Source organism: Pelophylax lessonae (assembly GCF_965119305.1).
Source record: "Pelophylax lessonae genome assembly, chromosome: 3".
Classification (NCBI taxonomy): domain Eukaryota; kingdom Metazoa; phylum Chordata; class Amphibia; order Anura; family Ranidae; genus Pelophylax; species Pelophylax lessonae.
The window spans coordinates 506,231,433-506,238,781 of NC_138770.1; positions in this window are offsets into that span (position 1 = coordinate 506,231,433).

Sequence of the window (7,349 nt, forward strand, 5' to 3'; positions counted from 1 at the left end):
TGATATTATTTAATACAGATGGCTTTTGTATCAACAAATGCAATAACATAAATGATGACTTCATTGAATATATAGATCAAACCACATACCTTGGAGAAAAAATACACTAAGGTCACAGAAAATTAAAATAAGTAAAACACATGGCAAATGTAAGTTCCATTAATAAACCATCCTACAATTTATAATAACCTACATGACATCTAATTGGAACAGTGGAATGGTTTACACCCTGGTATTGCTTACATTTAACACTTCTGTGACAAAAATATACACCATCTTTTTTGGCTGCAAACATGTTGACACGGCAATCATTACACGAAGATGTAAGATGGTTTTGGATAATACAGCAAACACATTCGGTCTTGTCGTTGAAGTAATTTTACACATTGCTTGTTGGGGATAATACAATATTAATAGAACTTATGATACATAGAATTATTCATGGGAAAGAGTAAACGATTCCATAAAAATATCCACTTCAGCTCCAAAATATTTTACCCTCTTCATGACCAGGCCGTTTTTTGCTAATTATCACTGCGCTGTTTTAACTGGTAATTACGCAGTCATGCAACGCTGTACTTAAACAAAATGTATATAATTTTTTTTCACACACTAAGGCCCCTTTCACATGGCTCCGTTCCGTCGATGGAGCCGTGCTGCTCAGCGGGGGAATCGATCTGCCGATCCCCCGCTAAGCAGGCGGATGATAGCTCCGTCTCGGCTCTGTGTGCGGAGACGGAGGTGTCAGATCCCCGCTGTCCTCTGTGGGGGAATCGGATGAGAACGGACCGCCCGTCCGTTCTCATCCGACCCCATCCGATCCGATCCACTGGCTGGATAGAGAATAGGGTTTCCATTCATCCGGATTTGACGGACAGGATCGTATTGGATGTCAGCGGACATGTCTCCGCTGACATCCGATGCCCCATATCCGTTCAGATCCGCCTGAAAAACTGACAGGCGAATCTGAATGGTCCGCAAGTGTAAAAGGTGTCTAAAGCTTTCTTTTGGTGGTATTTTATCACCACTGAGTTTTTTTATTTTTTAAACAAAAAAAAAAACAAACATTTTTTTCAAAAAAATATTTTTCACTTTCTGCTATAAAACATATCCAATAAAAAATGTTAATGATTAAATTTCTCCATAAATTTGGGCCAAAATGTATTCTGTTACATGTCTTTGAAATCCTATTAAGTGTATATTGATTGGTTTGCATGAAAGTTATAGCGCCTACAAACTTTGGTTATATATACTGAATGTTATATTTTTTTTATACTACTAATGGCAGGGATGAGCGACTTATAATGGGACTGTGATAGTGCAGTGAGCAATCTGACACTAACTGATGCTGGGGGGAACTGACATCACCAGTGACATGAATGCAGTGATCAGCGATGATACTATACACTGTCACTGTATTAATGACACTAGCTGGGAAGGGGCTAACATCTAGGGGATCAAGGAGTTAATAATGTGCCTAACTATGTGTAATGTGTGTAAAGTGTGCTGCTTTTTACTAAAGATCTTTCAGTTTCTCTTCCCTGCTTGCTTTGTTACCAACACAGAGCTCTGGGCTGTGATTGCACACAGCCGATCAGCAGGTCCTGTCCGTAAATCCTTGGCTGGGACTAGCTGATAGGCTCCCACTGTGTATCATCACAGTGCTAGCGGGGCGGGGGGCATGCATGCACACACCCTAAACCCAGAAGCAGACAGAGAAGTATGGGTTCATCACTTTGTCAACAGCGGCTGCTTGCCCACGATGCATTGCGGACAGGTGGGTGGTCACCAAGTGGATATTTAGTTTTGTTCTCCTGTGATCCACAGTTAGCTTATAGCAGGCTGTGGCCTGCTCAGGGCCACTGATAGGGGGGCCATCGGTCCTCTTGTAGGGGGGCCCGAGCATATAGTGGGGCCCCACAAAGGGAGGGGGATTAGTGATTAACGACAATTGCAGAACTCCTCCTCCAGCAGCTGAAAGAGACCCCGCAGAGAAAGAGACAGTGGTTCCACACTAATCCCCTTCCCTGTACGTGCCCCCCTCCCAGCACTGGCTCTGATGTTAGCTCTGCTCCTAAGTTTGTTATGCCTGTAACTTTGTTTCTCTTCTTCTGCCCAGCCAAACAGGCTGGGCAGTTTGGTGATCCCAGAGCACCAAACTGCCCAGCCTGTATATTTTTTTTATCTCATCTTCATTTTTTTTTATTAACTCAGTTTTATCTTTTAGATTTAGCAGGAATTCTGTGGGTTATGTTGTATTTGTGTCTGCTAATAATGATATAATTGTATTTTTAGCGAAATATAGCTTTAAAATTTTCTTGGGGGTGGGCCCTGTCTGGTAGTCTGTACAGGGCCCCGCAATTTCTATCAGCAGCCCTGGGCCTGCTACCAGCTGATATGAAAGAGCCTCGCCAGGCTTGGAAGGAATTCTGACAATATTGTTGCGATCCACCCTGCTGCCTGGTTGACAGCTGGCATGTGAGGCTGAGAACAGAAGCCAGCCATGCCTGCACCCTCCCCAGCCCAGCTGAGCGCTGGAAGAGCAGAGCAGAAAGTAGTAACTGACACTAAGTCTGCATGGAGTAGCCGGAGCACTGATCATGTGATCGCTCAGTTCTTGGTGTTAGAGTAGTAGAGCCCATTTACTTCTTTAAACAATAAATGTGTGATTATTTACTTTATTTTTACATGTAAAAATCTAATTCCTGTTTATTTTAAATACTCAATCATTTGCAGATAAAATAGGTAAACAGGAATTTTACCTTCACATGAGTGAATAATTGAAGTAAAAATTCACACATTCTTTTAGCAAATGAGCCTCTCTGTTGTTCCAACAGGAGTCTAGTTTAGACGTCTCTCTCAGAAAGTATTCCAACTCCTTATTTTGTTTACATTTCCTTGCTGACCTAGGGCCAAGCATACATATAGATCAATAATGGTAAAAAATCCACTCATCCTTAACCACTTAAGCCCCGGAAGATTTTACCCCCTTCCTGACCAGGGCCTATTTTGCGATTCAGCACTGCATGATTTTAACGGACAATTGCGCGGTCGTGCGACGCTGTACCCAAATGAAATTGACGTCCTTTTTTTCCCACAAATAGAGCTTTCTTTTGGTGCTATTTGATCACCTGTACGATATTTTGATCATGCGCTATAAACAAAAAAAGAGCGACAATTTTGCAAAATTAACAATATTTTTCAAATTTTTTTATATGTAATTCCCGCCGAAAAAAATTTAAAAATCAAAATTTTTTAACATTTTAGGCCAATTTGTTTTCTGCTACATATGTTTGGTAAAAAAAATTGCAAAAAGCGTATTTTGATTGGTTTGCGCAAAAGTTATTGCGTTTACTAACTAAGGGAAAGATTTTTGTCATTTTTGTTGGGTTTTTTTTTAACGAGTAATGGCGGCGATCTGCAATTTTTTTTGCGGGACTGCGACATTGCGGTGGACAGATCGGACCCTTGACTGACATTTTTGACACTTTTGGGGGTACCAGTGACATTACTACAGTAATCAGTGCTATACATATTCACTGTTACTGTAAAAATGACACTGGCAGGGAAGGGGTTAACCTTATTTGAGAAGGAGGGGTTAAGTGTGTCCCTAGGGGCATGCTTCTTACTGTTATGGGATGTGGTTGTGTGTGTAACTACACAGAAATACAATCCTGCATAGCAGGACCGTATGATCTCTGCACTTACACAAGGGAGAATGACAGGCGGCTTTGTTTACATTAGCCGCCTGCCTTTCTCCCGCTGTACCGGACGATCGCGAGTGAGCGGCGGACCCCCCCCCCCACGCGCGGGGGGGGGGGGTCCGTGAACGAGCAGGAGGGAGCGCGCCTCTAGCGGCACGCGCTTGCCCCCTAGAGCCTCACAGGCTAGCGACGTAGTACTACGTCACTTTGCCTGTGAGGGGCTGACTGCCGACGTAAATAGTCGTGCGGCGGTCGGCAAGTGGTTTAAGAGTAACTTCAGTCCCTTTTCATTTTTATTATTATGAGGCATGTGTAGACATGCTACAGGGCTCTGCCTATCTTTTGGGTCCTGGCAGGGCCCTTCAGCATATCTGCACATGTGCAAGAGATTCACCTGTGCACAAGCATGACAAAGTTGTGGAAGCTCCCATAACAGCTGTTTTTTGCATGTGCACAGGGGGAGCCACACAGATGTTTGGGAAAAGCTTTGTCGGGACCCAAAGCCCTAAAGCATATCTGTGCATGTTCAGAATCTGGGAGGGGGGAGGAGGCAAGACAAAATTAAAGTTAGTTGAGGGTGAAGATCTGCTTTAACACCGCTGCACTGTTGAACCTAATGCTGTCCTACTTCCTGTATTTTGTAGTAAGGCTTCATTCACACTTGTACAACTCCAAAGTTGGGCTGACTTTGGAGTGCAACTTTGATGCAGTTTTGATGCAACTTTAGATAGGTGCAACTTGGATACGACTTTGGCTTTGACCAGTGATAATGGACAACTGTTGCACACAAGTTGCAATGTATAACATTCAGATACAACTTTCATGCAACTTCTGAGGGTTAGGATTGAAGTCCATGGCAGTCAAATTGCATGAAAGTCAGATCAAAGTAGTGCATGAACTACTTTGAAGTTGCTGCAACCTTAAGTCACGCATATATGAATGGATGTTATTGTAAAACATGGGGAACACTTGTCATGCAACTTTGATGTCTAAAGTTGCATGACAAGTCACACAAGTGTGAATAGAGTCTTAACCATGATGTTAATATTTTCTGGAAAAATAGGAACAGTAGGGTTGATTTGCTCAATTCAAACAGACTGAACTTTGCAAGTGTAGTTTCACTCTGCAAGTGCATTTGCTCCATTTGCAATGAGTACAATCTATTTGACTTTAGTAAATCAACCCCAATATGTTATCAGTCACAGAGATGTAGTCTCCCAGCTTGGAAGTATACATGATTGCTTGTAAATGCACCGCTTACAGACGTTAGTTAGTGTAATAGGTGATGACATATTATATACAGTTCTCACTAATTGTTGATAGATTGTTTACAGTAATATTGGTCAATGTGACAGCAGGTGACAGATTATATACACTGACATTAGTTGGTCTGATAGTCAGTGACAGATTACATAGTATATGACATAAGCCAGTGTAATAGTTATTGGCAGATCATATACAATTGCATTAGTCAGTATGGCAGTTGTAATAAATACGACAGTTGATAGGTGCTATGTGCTGCAACATTAAGTTATAAACAAGACAAGCAGATGGGGCCATGAAGGTGGAGTGAGCAGAGCTAAGAGAAGAGTACAGTTCTGTCAATGGACAGAGGAACTGCAGAATGGGTGAACACAAGTAGGAAAGCAGCGATATGCAACGGTGAGAGTAGAACCATGACAAACCTAGTGCTTACATTAGGGAAAACTTGCCTAGAGTACAAAACTACAGAGAGAGTGGTGTTAGAACAGCTGCTCAGAAACAAATGCAGTCTGGGGGAGAGAGCTGAGACAAGGGTAGGTCTGGTTTTAGACAAAATGGAACCGTGGCAGAAATCACCTCAAGGTCTCTATGCTGGTAAACTGTAAAATCAGTTCAACACCATTTCAAAAGTAAAATCTTTTACAGTTTAAAATACTTTTGGAATCAAAATCATTGCATACTGCAAAAAAAGGCAGCTCCAAGAACAAATGTTTATAGCCTTGCACCCAAAAATAAAGCAGCTTTGTTATGGATGGGTCAGCAGCAGGATTGCACCAATACCATTTTTTTTATCAATGAGTAGGAGTACCTATAGTTTGCAGTGTGATTTGCGTCAATACAAAATAAATGGGTGAAAAGAATCACATGCACTTTGGACAGGAATGTGGTGCTGGCACGTAAATGCTGGAATAACAACATGGGAAACAATTATGTAATAAAGGTGCAGCGCTTAAAAACAGAAAATCAGATTAAGTCTATTTCACATATAACTGACAAGTCTATTAAAAATCATTCCAAATTCTACATTAAACATAAGTTGAAAAGGCTATCAATATGGATAGAAACAAGGTGTGTTCAAGAAAAAGCCATCACCAACACCTGTTCACACTGCTTCTTACCCCTCAATGTGGACCTCCACCAAGGAAGGTCAGATCAGCATGTTAAGAATGATCCTGGAGTGGTGCCCCTGGAAATTAATCACCATGCTCTTTCTGTTAGGATGCTCCCTGGCTGCCCACAGTATTCTTTTTACTCACAGAATAGTGAGAAAGAAAAGAAGGAGCATAACATTGTAGTATGTTCAGTAAAGTTTATTAACAAAAAAGTAATACACTCACTTTAAAATCAGAATCAGCAATTGTACAAAGAAACCAAAGTTTCTAACCAACAAAATGGTCGCTGTGTCCCAGTGAGCGATGACGTCACATGTCGCAACTCCTCCTTACATGTTTCATCATTCATGACATCGTCAGGAGCGTGCACGCGGCAGCCACTTTGTTGGTTAGAAACTTCAGTTTCTTTGTACAAGTACTCGTGAAAATGCTCGGCACCAGTATCAGTGCATCCTTAGTCAGCTGCCCTCAAATGAAGCACAAACTAAAAGTAAAGTAAAAAGCCTCCAATAATAGGTTCACAAAAAAATAGAAGACAGCATAGTGGTTATGATTCAAAAGTTAGCAATCAAACATGTTGCTAACACAGAATGCAGTCATGATAAGGACTTGTGACTTATTTGAGGAACTCTGAACACAGAATAGGCACACAAGAGAATGTACCCTAAATAAGTAAGTAGAATTGGGCATATTGTCATTGCAATATGTATTGTGATGTATATTTATAATGGTTATGCATTACTTTGTATATTATATATTCTTTTCTACTGTTCATGATTGTTTAGATCTTATATCCCTCAAAGTCCTCCTGAAGAAGATGGTCTTTTCTGTTAAACATGTAGCAGCATATAATAAAAGGTGTATGAGGGACCCATATACACTGTGAAAGCTATAGCATATGTGATATGGGTAACCCTTAGGAGGTCCACTACAACTAAGACGGTTTCCTAACACAATTTATTCTGTATTTTTTTTATTGTGAATATATGCGGTTTTAAGCCAATGCAAATAACGTTTGTAAGATATTATAAAAGTTTTTAGCCTGTTTGTCCTTCAGCACCTTCAAACTCCACAGTGCACCTTTTTTGTTTTTCAGTGGATTTATTTAGACTTTGGTGCTTGATACAGTATATTGATCCCTCTAAGTATTAGGGAATTAAAACCATTGGACTCTTACTCCCAGCATTACAGGAGTGAAAATCAATTTTTTTTCCAATGGCAATACAATTAACGAACATTTTACAAAGCTACACAGTTTTTTCTATCTACT